The 18,418-nt window shown below is 44.2% G+C and overlaps 1 protein-coding gene and 1 pseudogene across 2 annotated transcripts in view; both read right to left on the bottom strand.

Annotated features, from left to right (window-relative positions):
* Window positions 1-18,418, bottom strand: part of PDZD2 (PDZ domain containing 2) — a 398,209-nt gene that overhangs the window by 193,632 nt on the left and 186,159 nt on the right. The gene's annotated exons all lie outside the window — the stretch shown is intronic.
* LOC105722454 (translationally-controlled tumor protein-like) lies at window positions 7,173-8,046 on the bottom strand (annotated as a pseudogene).

The following is an 18,418-nucleotide window of genomic DNA, read 5'->3' as shown; positions in this document are numbered from 1 at the left end:
TTCTAGGCTGAAATGTCTCCATGTAAGACAAAGATGGTTCTTTTGGTCAAGAGCTCAGAGGACAAGTAGCAAGGAATACTGGGGACCCCTGGCTGCAGGGTTTGTCGTCTCTGTGGAACACCCCCCAGCACAGAAGGTCCGTAACTGGTTAACTGGGGAGTCAGCAGAATCTGGGGGCCACAAGGCTGAGTCTGATAGGAAGGGCCAAGTGGAGATGCCACAGGCTCATCATTTTTTTGCCTGGATGTGACAGCAGCAATCTAATAACGTGGGGGTTTCAAGTGAGGGATGTTTCTCGAATTGGAATGTAGGCATTAGGAGGGTAGGTGCTGTCTGGTCCAGTATTCCTTTGCAGCACTGCACAGTTCTAGAAGCACCCAATATACTCTCTGTTGTTTAGAAAGTAATGGTATCCAGCTGGGCGCAATGGCTTATGCCTATAATCCCAGCAGTTTGGGAGGCCGAGGTGGGTGGATCACCTGAGGTCAGGAGTTCAAGACCAGCCTCATCAACATGGAGAAACCCCATCTCTACTAAAACTACAAAATTAGCCGGGCTTGGTGGTGCATGGCTGTAATCCCAGCTACTGGGGAGGCTGAGGCAGGAGAATTGCTTGAGCCCAGGAGGAGGAGGTTGTGGTGAGCCAAGATCATGCCATTGCACTCTAGCCTGGGCAACAAGAGTGAAACTCTGTCTCAAAAAAAAAGAAAAAAGAAAAGAAAGTAAAGGTATGCAATGAAGACCCCCTACAGCTTCTGAAAGAAAGAGGAATTCAACTCTAAAACTTTGCTTCTCTCACAGGGACAACTAGGTACATTTTCACCACTTACAGCTTTCCCCACCCCCTACATTTTGCTGAACTTAACCTCTGTGTACACTAATCCCCGCCAGGCTCACTGTAAATATTTCATGCTACCTCCATTCCTGTATGAGCACATGTCAGAATTACTGAGGCTGCTAAGCCTAAATTTAGGTTTGCTTCACCAGCTTTCTATGTCAATTCTGTGTTAAGAAGTGGTCTGGTACACAGCATAGACTCAATTTCAAAAGACCACCCCCGGAACATAAACCACCTTTGTTATTGATTCATTGTCTCTGTTTCGTCATCTAAGAACATGACATTAGCACTGGCACCAGATTTCATTGGGGCACCCTTTCTCACATTGACATTTGTCCTCTGAAAGTTTCAAAGTTGTCCTCTGAGACTTGTTTCATCTACTCCTAAAGTTTTCCTTTTCAAAATGAGATCCCTGTATTAAGATCAGAATTTTTTTTTGAGACGGAGTCTCGCTCTGTCACCCAGGCTGGAGTGCAGTGGCGCGATCTTGGCTTACTGGAACCTCCGCCTCCCAGGTTCAAGCAATTCTCTGCCTCAGCCCCCCAAGTGGCTGGGATTAAGGCGCCCACCACCACGCCTGGCTAATTTTTGTATTTTTAAGTAGAGACAGGGGTTTAACCATCTTGGTCAGGCTGGTCTTGAACTCCTGACCTCGTGATCCACCCGCCTCAGTCTCCCAAAGTATTGGGATTACAGGCGTGAGCCACCGCACCCAGATCAGAATCTTGAGTACTGACTTACTGGAATGACAATGCACTTTCTTAACCTAGTCACTTTAATTTTGAAAAAACCTCCAAGTTTTTATGTTTTGGAGCCATGTCGGCATGTGCCACTCGAGTGGAGAATTTCATTCGCTGTTTAATGCTGGGATCGCATGGCACTGGAGAAGTTTATGGGGGCACACTGTGGTTGGGTTGGTAGCCACTGAAGAGTTACAGACACTGACATTCCTGTCACCCAGAGGCAGGGAGTGACATCTGGCTCTAGCTCTTAGCAGTAGAGAGAGTGTGCTGGGGGTAGGGGCAAGGTTGGAGAAGGATCCAATTAAAATGCAAATGTTCCTCCCCTTGCTGCTGCTAAATGAACCTTGAAGGAAAATTAATACATATATTCCAAGCCTCTGGCAAAATCAAGACTTCAAGATAACCAGAAAATGCAAACTAAAATCCTTCATGACTCTATTTCTAATATTGCATAAGCGCCAAACCTTACTACCATAGTAAACAGTGGTGTTAAACAAGCAGATGGGGTTTTTTCCCCCTTCAACTCTGACCTGCTTATTCACCTGATGGTGTAAACCACCCATGTGCTAAGAAGACAGAAACCCACACTGGCAGCACAAGCCATAGGGAATGACCCCACCCAGTAGGATCACAGTTTCTAAAATGTCCAGAAATTAACATTATAGTAGTATGAACCAGACACTGCATCCAGAGTCTGCACATTTCTTACAGTAACTCTTAGGGTCTTAGCCTTTGTATTTTTTTTTTTTTCCAATTGTACCAACTAGATAACTAAGCAGAGATATGAATTCAATTTGCCTGAAGTCCTCAGTGAGTAATGTAGAATGTGGGCTAAATCTTAGCTTGTGTTTCTTGTTGTTGTTGTTGTTGTTTTTTTTGAGAGAAGTTTTGCCCTGTCTTCCAGGCTAGAGTGCAGTGGTGTGATCTCAGCTCATTGCAACCTCTACCTCCCAGGTTCAAGCAATTGTTGTGCCTTAGCCTCCTGAGCGGCTGGGACTACAGGCATGCACCATCACGTCCAGGGCTTTGCCATGTTGGCTGGTCTTGAACTCCTGACCTCATAGGAATCCACCCGCCTCAGCCTTCCAAAGCACTGGGATTACAGACATGAGCCACCACATCCAGCCTGATACTACTCTTCTAATCAACATATTTTCTTTAAGTCTCCTTTATTTTCAGATCTTGAGCTTGCTTCTGATGCTTTTCTCAAAAGCAACTGAAAACCTTTACCCTAAAAGAAGGATGTCATGTTTTTCATATTAAAAAAATGCTAAACTTTTGTTCACTGGGTACATTTGTTATCCTTGCACTCAGCATGTGGGACCCAGCAAATGAAAGCCCAAACTTCAGAGAGAAACATGGGAATAGAAGGTTATGTTCCTCACCCTATGAACTCCAAATAGGATACTGGACTTCAGAAGACTTTCTCCACTAAAAAAAAACAAAAAAACAAACCTAACTTCAGAAAGTAGCATCATGCTAGAGAGACACCTCCATGGAGTGGGTTTCCTTTGAGTGGTTGAGCAGTTTTTCACATTGGACCCTCATGTTAGCCCCACTGTTAGCCCCACGGCTAGAGGAGGAGAAACAGAACAAGGCGAACCTCCTCTAGTGCGTGAATTGTGGGGTTTGGTTACACTTAGGTGAACACAGAAAGGTCAATCTGCAATTCGGTCTGTATTCACCAAAGCACCAGAGAATAAAGGCACAAATGGTGTACCCACCTATCTACTAAGGTCTGAATCTCTGTGTTCCTCCAAGATTGGAGGAGCCCCCTTAGGGGTTAGGATTTTAGTATACAAATTTTGGGAGGCCCACCGCAGCCTCCAAGGTATGATTTAGGAGGTGGAGCCTTTGGGAGGTGATATGGTCATGAAGGAAGAGGGCTCATGAATGGAATTAGTGTCCTTATGAAAGAGACCCTAGAGAGCTACCTGGCCTCTTCCACATATAAAGACCCAGCAAGAAGGCACCATCTATGAACCATAAAGCAGACCCTCACCAGACACTGAATCAGCTAACGCCAGGATCTTGGACTTCCCAGCCAGCAGACTGTGGGAAATAAATTTCTGTTACTAACAAGCCATCTCATTTATGGTATTTGTTATAGTAGTCCAAATGGACTAAGACACTGGTCTTTGTGTGGAAGAGCCGAGGTTGGGGCTGGGGCTGGGGCTGGGATGGGGATGGATTAAGTGGTAGACACTGTAGATTGATTCATTCAATCCTTATTTAGCAGAAAATGTGAAACCACCATATTCCGTCGCAGCCAGAATGTAGGCATGTGAGCTTATTTCTACCAATCAGAAGCATCCCAGAGTGGCTGGGTGTGGTGGTTCATGCCTGTAGTCCCAGAGCTTTGGGAGACTGAGGCTGGAGGATCATGAGGTCAGGAGTTCAAGATGAGCCTGGCCAACATGGTGAAACCCCATCTCTACAAAAAATACAAAAATTAGCCTGTAATCCCAGGTAATAGGGAGGCTGAGACAGGAGAACTGCTTGAACTAGGACCTGGGAGGCAGAGGTTGTAGTGAGCTGAAAAAAAAGCATCCCAGCGCACCTGGACACAGCGTGAGTGACAGAGGCGGCAAGGGTCATCCATCGTGATTCCAGGCCTTCTGCGGAGCATGGCAGAAGAGAAGTGCAGTCCTGGCATTCACTCCCTCAGCTCTTGGGGACTCAGCAGCCAGCAGAGGCAGCGTGATTTCTCTGCTAGAACAGACCCACGGTGTGGTTTGGCTCTTTTCCTGGCTCCATCACATCCAAGCCTGATTCTTGGTTCTTCCCAGAACTTCTATGAACCACCTAACCAACAACTTTTAATATATCCCTTTCTGCTTAAACTAGCTATAGGAATTTCTGTTGTTTGCAGCCAGAAGTCCTGCCAGACTCAGCAAGAAAGCAGAGAAGTGAAAGGAAGCTGGAAGAACTGTGGGAGCCAGCTGACAGGGCGACGCGGTGGCCACGTGCAGTAAGTCTGGGGCTTCTGAACCCAGTTGCTGTATGCCCAGTGAGGCCACGTGGTGGCATCCACAGAGCAGAAACTTTAGTGGTGGCTGCACAAAGGTTGAATGTCAACTCTACTGCCCTAGGCTCTATACTGTCCTGGACAAGTTTCTTATATTGTCTGAGCCTCAACAGACTCATCTACAAAACTAGAGCAATGCTACTTCACTTAAAGAGTTTCAGAGAGAATAAAACTAGGTAATATGGAAACAGCCAAGTACCGTGCCGAGTGACCAGTAGTTGTTTCAGAACTAGTACAACTATACCATCAAATCGTCACCAGTAGATTTGGCTTACATACCATATATGTCAAAATATAAGGTTATATTTTCTCTAACACCTTATAAAAGAGGAAGTTGCTATATAGTTGAGTCTGTACAGATTCTATTATGTACCTCCTTCAGTTATGTTGTTTTGGATGAAAAATTACTATTTGGAGAATACACAACTGTCTAATACTTAAACCAATGGGAATTTTAGATGCTTAGACACAACTGGTTTAACATCAAGGGGGAAACCAATTTAAAGTTTAACAATTATTCCTAGGGGAATAATCTCACCATCTTAAGTGCTATATTTTCTCATAGCAGAGTAACAGGGTGGTTAAAAGTGGGAGCTGGCCAGGCACGGTGGCTCATGCCTGTAATCCCAGCACTTTGGAAGCCTGAGGTGGGTAGATAGCTTGAGATGAGGAGTTTGAGACCAGCCTGGCCAACATGATGAAACTCAATCTCTACTAAAAAATTAAAAAAAAAAAAAAAAAAAAAAAAGCCCAGGCATGGTGGCTCAAGCCTGTAATCCCAGCAATTTGGGAGGCTGCGGCAGGCGAATCATGAGGTCAGGAGTTTGACAAGCCTGGGCAACATGGTGAAACCCTGTCTCTACTAAAAACACAAAAAATTAGCTGGGCGTAATGCCAGGTGCCTATAATCCCAGCTACTTGGGAGGCTGAGGCAGGAGAATCTCTTGAACCCAGGAGGCGGAGGTTGCAGTGAGCCGAGACTGGACCACCGCACACCAGCCTGGGTGACAGAGTGAGACTCCACCTCAAAAAAAAAAAATTAGCCAGTCATGGTGGTAGGGACTTGCAATTCCAGCTGCTCGTGAGGCTGAGTCATGAGAACCCGGGAGGCAGAGGTTGCAGTGAGCCAAGATTGCACCACTGCACTCTAGCCTGGATGCCACAGTCTCAAAGAAAAAAAAAAAAGGCAGGAACTCTGGAGCTCCACAGCTGGGTTTGAATCTTGGCTCTGCCTTTCATGAGCTAGGTGACTTTGAGTAAGTTATTTGACCTTTCTGAAGCTTAGTTCCCTGAGTGAAGTGAGATAAGGCATCAATCTCACAGATTTCTCTGAGTAAATGAGTTAATACACATAAGACACCTATGACAGTATTTGGCACATAGTAAACGCATCGATAAACATAAGCTATTTTCAATTATACGATGCAGGGATGGAGGAACTGTGCCAGGGTTATATGAATACTTGTGGCCTTGGATAAAACGTCCAGTGGCAGCACCATACATAAATATAAATATTACAGCCTTTCAAATAATAAAGATGGAGGGTGATACACTCTGAAAACTGAATCAGCTGACTTAAAATGTGGCTCTGAGTATTTGAATAAATTTGCTTCATAAACGGTATGAGTGGGAAAAGGAATATTCAAAATTAATGTCATTTAAATTTTAAATGTGATTTTAATTATGTATGTGAATGAAATATTAGAGCTATACATGACTATTTCATGTATATCACTGTATTATTAGTAATCTAAATTGTATCCTATTAGTATACTAAATAGTTTGTGTATATTTATGTTGGCCAAAAACCTTTTTTGTAGCTCTTACTTATGTATGAGGCTTATATTCTACTATACAGGGTAAAAGAAAATGTTCTTCTCTTTTTTTAATCAGCATAGAAAACTCAAACTGCTATTGAAAAGCATTTTTTTTTTTTTTTTTTTTTAGACGGAGTCTTGCTTTGTTCCCAGGCTGGAGCACAGTGGTGCAATCTCAGCTCACTGCAACCTTTGCCACCCGGGTTCAAGCAATTCTCCTGCCTCAGCCTCCTGAGTAGCTGGGACTACAGGTGCCCCCCAACCACACGCGGCTAATTTTTGTATTTTTAGTAGAGACAGGGTTTCATCATGTTGGCCAGGATGGTCTCGATCTCTTGACCTTGTGATCCACCCACCTTGGACTCCCAAAGTGCTGGGATTATAGGCATGAGCCACCACGCCCGGCCTCAAAAAGCATCTTAACCACATGTCCTTCCTCCCCAAATTAATGCCCTTATGATCCCCACTCCTGACTTTTGCTAGATTTGAGTTTAAATGTATTTTATATTCAGACAAGCTACATATGTTTTTCTAAAAAACAATGTCTCCACTCCAAATAAAACATGGTCAAAATAAATGAAGAACTCAAGATGACATCAGTCCCATTTTTCTTTTTTTTTCTTTTTTAAGACAGGGTTTCACCATGTTGGTCAGGCTGGTCTTGAACTCCTGACCTCAGGTGATCTGCCCACCTGGGCCTCCAAAGTGCTTGGATTACAGGCGTGAGCCACTACGCCTGGCCCCATTTTTCTTAAGTCCTATTGTTGTGTAGATGACAAGTGGCAGCCAGTTACGATGACAGGTGATAGATCAAAGTAATTGCCAAATCTGTTAACATTTTCCCATTTCTAAACCATCTTCAAAGAAAATCACATATTGAGTCATCCCATCCTCACAGTAGTCCAGTAGAGCAACCACGCCACCTGGATTCATGCTTCCCCCAATATAGAACTGGCAGCTTTTTGTTTTGAGACAGAGTCTTCCTCTGTTACCCAGGCTGTAGTGCAGTGATCTCGGCTCATTTGCAGCTTCTGCCTCCTGGGTTCAGCAATTCTCCCACCTCAGCCTCCCGAGTAGCTGGGATTACAGGTGTGCACCACCACAGCCAGTTAATTTTTTTGTATTTTTGGCAGGGATAGGGTCTCACCATGTCGCCAAGGCTGGTCTCAAACTCCTGAGCTCAAGTGATCCGCCCACCTCAGCCTCCCAAAGTGGTGGGATTATAGATGTGAGCCACCCTACTGGGCCAGAACCGTTTCTGAAATTACTAAGGATGTGCCTGATTTGTTCATAAAAGGTTTTACTCTTTCTGGTCTCTGTTCTTCAAGTTTGCCTTTGATTGATTTAATATAACCTCTGACGTATTTCTTGTAGGCTTCTCTGGTGAAGTTCGTTTCCTGCAAATGAGGGTTTGTGACCATATCAACACCACAGCCATTACTGTGCTTTCCACACCTCGTCGTCAGGGCCTGTGGCAGAGGCATTTCCACCAATGAGCCAGTCATCAGTGTCATCCCACTGACCGTCTTCCCCTCCACTTCCAAGCACAGCCAGTATGAGATTTCCGGGATCTCATGAACACACCTCATCATGGCAGATGAGGTCCAGGTAGATAATCATGATGCTGGCTGAACAGTGGCGCTGCCTTAGAGGAGCCCAGAGCTGCACTCAGTGGGGGTGGGGCAGGGGAGGTACACACCTGTAATCCCAGCTACTCAGGAGGCTAAGGTGGGAGAATTGCTGAACCCAGGAGGCAGAGGCTGCAATGAGCTGAGATCACTGCACTACGGCCTGGGTAACAGAGCAAGATTCTGTCTCAAAACAAACAAAAAGCTACCAGTTCTGTATTGGGGAAAGCATGAATCCAGGTGGCCTGGTTGCTCACTGGACTACTGTAGGCCTTGCCTACATTTCAAACGAAAAAAGGATCAAACCAAAATAAAAGGAAATGGAGGGAAATATAGACTATCTTTGTGCATTTGCATTTTAAATATACATAAAATCAGTCCAGTGCAGTGCCTCATGCCTGTAATCCCAGCACTCTGGGAGGCCAAGGTTGGCGGATCAAGAGATTGAGACCATTCTGGCCAACACGGTGAAACCCTATCTCTACTAAAACTATTAAAAAGTAGCTGGGGGCCGGACACGGTGGCTCACGCCTGTAATCCCAGCACTTTGGGAGGCCGAGGCGGGTGGATCACGAGGTCAAGAGATCGAGACCATTCTGGTCAGCATGGTGAAACCCTATCTCTACTAAAAATACAAAAAATTAGCTGGGCATGGTGGCACGTGCCTGTAATCCCAGCTACTCAGGAGGCTGAGGCAGGAGAATTGCCTGAACCCAGGAGGTGGAGGTTGCGGTGAGCCGAGATCGTGCCATTGCACTCCAGCCCAGGTAACAAGAGCGAAACTCCATCTCAAAAAAAAAAAAAAAGAAGTAGCTGGGCATGGTGGCACCCATCTGGTAATCCCAGCTCCTTGGGAGTCTGAGGCAGGAGAATCGCTTGAACCCAAGAGGCAGAGTTTGCAGTGAGCCGAGATCACGCCACTGCACTCCAGCCTGGTGACAGAGCAAAACTCTGTCTCAAAATAAAAAAAAAATAATAAATATACATAAAATCTCCAACATGGATAAAGATGCTATTCAATTCTGTTTACCTGATCCTTTCCTTATGCCTTCATTTAATTGGGAGTGAGAGTGGGAGTGGGGATAATAAAATCCAACTAAAACAGCAAGACTTTCTTCTTAAGGCATAAAACATTAAACAGAAAATACTGTATTTCCAAAAATTAGACAGGCATGGTGGTGGGCGCCTATAGTCCCAGCCACTCGGGAGGCTGAGGCAGTGAATTGCTTGAACCCGGGAGGCGGAGGTTGCAATGAGCTGAAATTGCGCCACTGCATTCCAGCCTGGGTGACAGAGCGAGACTCCATCTCAAAAAAAGAGAAAATATTGTATTTCCCAGTGTCCTCTACTTCATGGGAAATGGATGGATTGATGAATTTGGCCTGGTAATCCACTACCTGTAGCTTTTAGTGGGTCTCTTGAAAGAAAGGCACAATAACCCTGATAGGTGTATGGACCAGAGCCTTTATGTCATTTATGACTAATACTATGAATTGTGTCCCCTCTCAAAATACGCATGTTGGAGCCCTAATCCCCCAATGTGAAGGTATTTGGAGATGAGACCTTTGGGAGGTAATTAGGTTTTGATGAGGTCAGGGAAGGGACCCTATGATTGGATTAGTGCCTGCATAAGAGGAGAGGCCAGACAGCTTGCTTGCTCACTTCTCAACTGCCATGTGAAGACATAGTGAGAAGGCAGCCATCTACAACCCAGGAAGAGAGCCCTCGCCAGAAACCGACCATGCTGGTACTTTCGTCTTAGACTTTCCAGTCTCCAGAACTGAAAGAAAATAAACGTCTGTCATTTCAGCCACGCAGTATTTCGTTATGGCATCCTGCCAAAGAAAGGTAAGGATCATGGCCACTTAAAACATTAAGAAGTCATCGTAACCAAACTGTCAACAAAACAATAATCTACTATAACAAGACAAACCCCTTTGCATTGATCATCTTCTTGGCTCTCAATAATAAACTTGGGCTAACCAAGTATTCTACCCAGAATAAGATGGATAGTACAACTTTCAAAGCTTAGATATAACATTTAATCTAATTCTTATTGGATATGAGCCCACCCAAAGGTGGAAAATATGTTCAAACATTCTGTTCTAGATAGTGTAAGCAGTCTCTTTGATTTTTTGAGATGGAGTCTTGCTCTGTTGCCCAGGCTGGAGTGCAGTGGCGCAACCTTGGCTCACTGTAACTTCCGCCTCCTGGGTTCCAGCCATTCTCCTGCCTCAGCTTCCTGAGTAGCTGGTACTACAGGCACGTGTCACCACACCTGGCTAATTTTTGTATTTTTAGTAGAGAGGGGTTTGACCATGCTGGCCAGGCTGGTCTTGAACTCCTGACCTCAGGTGATCTGCCCACCTGGACCTCCCAAAGTGCCGGGATTACCTGATTAAGAGTCTACAGACGGCTGCAGTCTCTTAATAGATTTTCTAAATCATTGGTAAAACCAAACTAAGGCCACGTGTGGGGGCTTACATCTGTAATCCTAGCACTTTGGGAGGCTGAGATGGGCCGATTGCTTTAGCTCAGGAGTTCAAGATTAGCATGGGTAACATGGCAAAATCCATCTCTACCAAAAATACAAACACTGAGGTGGAAGGATCACCTGAATCTGGGGAGGTCAGGGCTACACTGGGCTGTGATGGCATCACTACATTCCAGGCCTCTGCAACAGGGGGAGACTCCATCTCAAAAACAAAAACAAAAAACCAATAACCAACCGCACGTCAGTAACATGAAGTGTATTTTACTTGTGTGGTATCTCAGTTAAAATTATCTCAATTTCAGCCTCCAGGCACGGAGGCTCATGCCTGTAATACCAGCACTTTGGGAGGCCAAGGCAGGTGGATCACTTGAGTTCAGGAGTTCAAGACCAGCCTGACCAACATGGTGAAACCCCATCTCTACTAAAAATACAAAAATTAGCTTGGCGTGATGGCGGGCACCTGTAAACCCAGCTACTAGGGAGGCTGAGGCTGGAGAATGGCTTCAACCTGGGAAGCGGAGGTTGCAGCGAGCCAAGTTCGCACCACTCCACTCCACTCCAGCCTGGGCAACAGAGTGAGACTCCATCTCAAAAAAATAAAATAAAATTACCTTAGTTTCACCCTTAGTAACACATACACAAATGTAAAAACCAAGAACCACCACTGAAGTTAAGCAAGAATGGGGGAGGGGAGCTGATATGAAATTGTGATGTCTAAGTGCACTCTACCAAGGAAGGATAACAATAAGCAAACTGCCTACCCATCCAAAGTCCAATAACAAAAGTTATCAGCTTCTAGCAGATGGGCCATGGACTTCAGGCTCTGAATGGGTTGTTTCAAGCCTTGCAAAATGAAAAGTTATAAATCAGGGCTGCCAGAAATCCACATCCTCCGAAGTTACCCAATACCTCAATAAATCCACTCTTACTCTGGGAAGTTCTAGGCAGGAAGGTTAATTCCGTAGTGAGAAGATACTTTCCTGACCAAGAAGATACACAGAGGGGCAAGAGGTTATATTTAACGTTTGACCAGGGGTCTGCTGGGTTGGAAAATTCCAACATCTTCCAGTGGTAAACTGAACCCCACCCCTAAGGGGACAAAAATATAGGCAAAGAACATGAGGAAGATTCCACTAACTGGCTTAGAAGAGGAAGAAGAGTAACCCCAGCATCCTCAAGTTTCTGGTAGAGAAGGACAAAACAGAGTATCAAATCACTTCAGCTTAAACTAGAACACCTGCAAGGAGTAGAAAGGTTTGCTATGCATTGCTTCAACCACTTAAAAAGAAGAAAGCAACACCGATCAAAACCCAATTACAGGTGTGAGCGCAGTGGCTCACACCTGTAATCCCAGCACTTTAGGAGGCTGAGGCAGGTGGATCACCTGAGGTCAGGAGTTCGAGACCAACCTGGCCAACATGGTGAAACTTTGTCTCTACCAAAAATAACAAACAAAAAAATGGGTGCCTGTAATCACAGCTACTGGAGAGGCTGAGGCAGGAGAATCACTTGAACCCAGGAGGCGGAGGTTGCAGTGAGCTGAGATCTAGCCACTGCACTCCAGCCTGGGTGACAGAGCAAGATTCTGTCTCAAAAAACCCAAAACAAAACCACAAATTCACTCCCTCGGGTAAAAGCAGATTCACTTGTATAATTTTACAGGCGAATCTGAAAGACAAGCAGCAACATTTAGATGTTCTGCTTCTTTCCTAATGCTTAACTATACCTCAGCCTTATTCAATGTAATTGTGCCTGGAATTCTGTATCTGTACTTTTCCAATAATATTTACCATCTACTACTAATATTAAAAAAAGACATATTAACAATAACAAGTGCTGGTTTCCAGTGACTCAAGTTTCCACATCTCAGCCTTTAGGTCATGATAATAGCAATATTAATTGTTTTCTCAGGCAATGTATTGGCATGTTTATAAATACTGGTTCATTTAAAAGGAAAATAAGAGATCTATTTTATTTTCTTGGCTTCAACTATGAGCAACCTTGCCCACAGCAAGTGCTCATTAAATGTTTGTTTATTGAATGACTGTTGACTAAATAAACTTTTCCCTGATTTTTAACATTTGTGGCTGATTTCACTATGTTAACCTTCAGCCACTTGTAATTTGTAGATGTAACAAGTTTTTACTAATAATTGAGCTTATAAGAAGTGGCATAACTTTATGTTGAATAAATATCTCATGATAAAGACTTACTGGTTATTATTTTGCTGGTTTGGTTTTGTTTGCATTTTGGCTAATTGAAACCCACACAGTTGAAAGAAATACATTGCTCCAAAATACTTAAAAAAAAAAAAAAAAAAAAAAGTGGCAGGGCGCAATGGCTTACAGCTGTAATCCCAACACTTTGGGAGGCTGAGACGGGCAGATCACCTGAGGTCAGGAGTTTGAAACCAGCCTGGCCAACATGGTGAAACCCTGTCTCAACTAAAAATACAAAACTGCTGGGCATAGTAGTGGGTGCCTGTAATCCCAGCTACTTGGGAGGCTGAGGCAGGAGAATTGCTTGAACCCAGGAGACAGAGGTTGCAGTGAGATCATGCCATTATACTCCAGCCTGGGCAACCAGAGCTAAACTCCGTCTCAAAAAAAAAAAAAAAAAGTTTTTTTTTTTTTTTCTAATTTACAATGACTTTTCCTTTCCCAGGCTAGAGTACAGTGGCATGATCGTGGCTCACCATGTCATCTCTCAGACTCAGGTGATTCTCCCATCTCAGCCTCTTGGGTAGCTGAAGCTATAAGCATGTGCCACCCTACCCAGCTAATTTAGTAGAGACAGGGTCTATGTTGCACAGGCCGGTCTCAAACTCCTGGGTTCAAGCAATCCTCCCACCTTGGCCTCCCCAAGTGTTTGGATTACAGGCATGAGCCACCGCGCCTAGCCTTTCCTGTTCTACCTCTAAATTACACAATAATTTTTACTTTTTTTTTTTTTTTTAAGACAGAGTCTCACTCTCTCCCAGGCTGGAGTGCAATGGTGCAATCTCGGTTCATTGCAACCTCTGCTTCCTGGGTTCAAGAGAATCTCCCGCCTCAGCCTCCTAAGTAGCTGAGATTACAGGCATGCACCACTATACCTGGCTAATTTTTTGTATTTAGTAGAGGCAGGATTTTACCATGTTGGCCAGGCTGGTCTTAAACTCCTGACCTCAGGTGATCCACTCGCCTCAGCCTCCCAAAGGGCAATTTTTACTTTCAAGTTGTAAGAGGGTTTTTTTTCCTCCTCAATGCAAATCCCTTATCAGAGATTTTATTATTTGCCAAAAATTGTTTCCCACCTTTTTCATAAATGGTGCTAGAACAATGAGAAATTGACATGCAAAGAAATAAAACCCAAATACAATTTTAAGTTTTTGTTTTGTTTTTTTTGTGAGACAGAGTCTCACTCTGTCAGCCAGGTTGGAGGGGCATGATCTCAGCTCACTGCAACCTACACCTCCTGGGTTCAAGTGATTGAACTTGAACCTCCTTCCTCAGCCTTCCAAGTAACTGGGATTACAGGCATGTGCCACTGTGCACCTGGCTAATTTTTGTATTTTTGTTTTTAGTAGAGACAGGGTTTTGCCATGTTGGCCAGGCTGGTCTTGAACTCCTGACCTCATCTGTCCACTTTAGCCTCCCAAAGTGCTGGGATTACAGGCATGAGCCACCGCGCCTGGCATAAAATTATAAGTTTTAACAAAAATTAATACCAAATGGATCACAGACCTAACATAAGAGCTAAAACTATACAACTTTTAGAAGAAAAAATAAGGATAAATCTTCATGATCTTCCGTTATGCAAAGCCTTATCAGATGAGAAACCAAAACTACAAGTGACAAAATAATAAACTGGCCTAACCCAAAATTAAAAGTGTGTGTGTTTCAAAGGATATCATCAAGAAAATGAAAAAAGCAACCCACAGGAGAGAAAATATTTGCAAATCATATCTAATAAGGGAATTGTGTTAAGAATGTATCCAGGCTGGGCGCTGTGTAAAATTGTGGATCACCTAAGGTCAGGAGTTGGAGATCAGCCTGGCCAACATGGTGAAATCCCATCTCTACTAAAAATACAAAAATGAGCCAAGTGTAATGATGCACACCTGTAATATACCAGCTACTCGGGAGGCTGAAGCTGGAGAATTGCTTGAACCTGGGAGGTGGAGGTTGCAGTGAGCTGACATTGTATCCCTGCATTCTAGCCTGGGCAACAGAATGAGACTCTGTCTAAAAAAGAAAAAAAAAGAAGAAGAAAAAAAGAGAATGCATCCAAATCAACCCCTGTAACAATTCAATAGTAAACAGACAATTCAACTGAGTAACAGGCTAAAGATCTGAACAGATGTTTCTGCAAAGAAGATATACAAAAATGGACAATAAACCCAGGAAAAGATGCGTAACATCATTAGTTATCAGACAGACGCAAATCAAAACCACAATGAGAGACCATTCATACACATTAGATTGGTGATAGTTGTTTTTTTTGTTTTTTTTTTTGAGACAGAGTTTCACTCCTATTGCCAGGCTGGAGTGCAATGGCGCAATCTCGGCTCATCTCCTCCCTCAGTCTTCCTCATAGCTTGGATTACAGGGCTTGCCACCATGCCCCACTTATTTTTTGTATTTTTAATAGAGACAAGGTTTCACTGTGTTGGCCAGGCTGGTCTCGAACTCCCGACCTCAGGTGATCCACCCACCTCAGCCTTCCGAAGTGCTGGGATTACAGGCATGAACCACCTCGCCCGGCTGGCAATAATTTTTAAAAAGGACATAATAACAAGTGTTGGTGAGGATGCGTAGAAACTGAAACTCTCACGCATTGTTGGTAGGAATGTAAAATTGTGCAGTCACGTCACAGAAGTTTCACAGTTCTTCAAAATGTTAAACATAGAATTACCAAATGACCCAGCAATTCCACTCTTAGGTATACACCCAAGAGAAACGAAAACATGTCCACACAAATCTTGTACATGAATGTTCATATTATTTACTATAGCAAAAATTTGGAAACAACTCCAATATCTATCACCTGGTGAATACAGAACACTGGGCTGCCATTTGGTGATAAAAAGAAATGAAGTAGTGACATATATTATACCTGTATGAACACTGAAAATATGCTTAGTGAAAAGAAGCCAGTCACAAAAAACCACATAGGTTTCATTTACATTAAGTGTTCAGAAAAGGAAATTTAGAGACATAGCAAATAGATGAGTGGTTGCCAGGGAATGGGAAGTGTTGTGGGGGAGGGAGAGTGACTGCTAATGGATGCAGGGTTTCTTTTTGGGGTGATTAAAATGTTCTAACAGTAGATAGAGGGATGCCTGCAGATCTGCTTGAATTTACTTAAAAACCATTTATTGTAAACTTTAAATGCATGAAATGTGTCATAACGTAATCTCAATAAAACTGTTAAAAACAAAAGGCTGGCCTTTGTGGCTCCCACCTGTAATCCCAGCACTTTGGGAGGCCAGGTGGGCGGATCACTTGAGGTTGGGAGTTAGAGACCTGCCTGACCAACATGGAGAAACCCCCGTCCCTACTAAAAATAAAGAATTAGCCTAGTGTAGTGGCACATTCCCATAATCCCAGCTACTTGGGAGGCTGAGGCAGGAAAATTGCTTGAACCTAGGAAGTGGAGGTTGCGTTGAACCGAGATCGCGCCATTGCACTCCAGCCTGGGCGACAAGAGCAAAACTCTGTCTCAAAAACCAAAACCTCAGATGTAGGCGTGTGGACTCCCCAGCACTATTTACGTCCCCTCACAAAGGTACTGAAAATTGATTGAGAAGTATACACTTCTCCAATTTGAAACAGACAAAAATCAAGATCCTTCAAGTCACTTTTTTTGTTTTTGTTTTTTAAGACAGAGTCTCGCTCTGTTACTCAGGCTGGAGTGCAGAAGCGTGATCTTGGCTCACTGCAACCTCTGTCTCCTGGGTTTAAGCGATTCTTGTGCCTCAGCCTTCTGAGTAGCTGGGATTACAGGCACTCGCCACCATGCCTGGCTAATTTTTGTATTTTTAGTAGAGACGGAGTTTCATCATGTTGGCCAGGTTAATCTCAAACTCCTGACCTCAGGTGATCCACCCGCCTCGGCCTCCCAAAGTGCTAGGATTACAGGTGTGAGCCACCGCGCCTGGCCAAAGTCACCTATTTTTATAGTCATCAGCCTAAATGCATATTAAAAACGCTTGGCAAGTATAACAGAAGTTCTTAGAAAGGTCAGTTCTTGCCTCCAACTCCCCTTCCCCTTTTCTAAACTGGTAACACACTAGTGTTCAGGAAAACCAGAAAAACTATATCTCAATGAGTAGTAAGTATTTGTCCAGGAAGATTTAGGAAAGTCACTTTTAGTAGAAAATTAATCAGCAAAATCCTCTAAGCATTTCTGATGGGGTTTTCCTCCTCCTCAACATACACACCCCACAAACCTTGGGGACGGCAGGAGAGCAGCTCTGAGGAAAGCTTTCTGCATCAAACCCCTAAAGCACTCGCCTTCACCCAACAGCTTGAACAGGAGTGCCCTGGGCATGTCAGCATTTTACGTAAGTCATCTCTTGTCCTTTGTCTCTCCCTGGCAACTGCCGGAGGAGCCTAATTTACTAGTGCTCCTTCCTACTGTCCTGAAGCCCAGCTTTAAAGCCGTATGTCCACTTTTATCACTGGCCCTATACTATGTGCAGTTATCGATAAACTGATAGAAGCAGATAATCCTACAGAGGCAAGAATGGTTCAACCATTTGAAGAAGCCGGGCCTGGATCCTACCGAGGGACTATGCTAACTTCTCTTCCCGGGTCCATGAGGGGCGTGGTTTCAAAAGCAAGAACTGCCCAGCCCCATGCTTCCATCCGCCTCCGCATCGGGGAACCTAGAGTTTTTTGTCTAACTTTCCCACGCGTGGGCTAGGTAAAATTCCAGGTGAGCTTCCTTTGTTCAGAAAGCCTGCCGAATGCTCTGGAAGGAGAGGCTCTGTTGTGGGCCCAAGCAACCAATCTGGAATCAAAGTCAAAGATCAATGACTCCAAAGGAAGTTTGAAAGAACTCCTCTCATTGTATAAGAACATAAATGGAGCAGAAATAACTTCAAAGTTAAAACTCCACTGCACCTTGCCTGCGCGGATTTCCCTCTCTGGGATCCCCTCCCACAACAGCGTGGGAGCGCTCGCTCGCTCGCTCTCTCTCTCATAAATCTCTCTGTGCCTAATAAATCACTCTCTGCAAAACTCTTTGGTTCCTGTATTTACTTAGCAGGTAACCTCACCGTGCCCTCAGGGCCTCTCTCCCATTCCTGGGGCGAAGGAGCGCAAGAATGTAGGACACCTGGTTACACTACCATACTCTATACTTTCAGTATGATTCGTATGAGTTCATCACTAAAGAAAATGCCTGTAACGTAGTTGACTCCAGGGAGGAAACCAATGATGAGTGTCCACCCTCTAGAGGTGGAGAGAAAAGATACACAAAACTGGCCGGGTGCAGTAGCTCATGCCTATAATCCCAGCACTTTGGGAGGTGGAGGCGTGTGGATCACCTGAGGTCAGGAGTTTGAGACCAGCCTGGCCAACATTGTGAAACCCCGTCTAAAAGTAGAAACACAAAAAAATTAGCCAGGTGTGGTGGCAGGCACGTGTAATCCCAGCTACTCAGGAGGCTGAGGCAGGAGAATCATTTGAACCTGGGAGGTGGAGATTGCAGTGAGCTGAGATTTGGCACTGCATCCCAGCCTGGGCAACAGAATGAGACATCGTTTCAAAAATAAAATAAAAAACACAAAAAAAAACCAACAGTCAAACAAAATGAGATCTTGTATCATCTGCATTTTCCTGTTTCATATGTGTCTCTTCTGTACTTAACTAGACTGATTCGT

Source organism: Aotus nancymaae, unplaced genomic scaffold (assembly GCF_030222135.1).
Source record: "Aotus nancymaae isolate 86718 unplaced genomic scaffold, 86718_ANA_hifiasm-v0.15.2.pri h1tg000014l, whole genome shotgun sequence".
Lineage (NCBI taxonomy): Eukaryota > Metazoa > Chordata > Mammalia > Primates > Aotidae > Aotus > Aotus nancymaae.
Note: the sequence above shows the minus strand (reverse complement) of the source record. Positions and strands in the feature narration are given on the sequence as shown.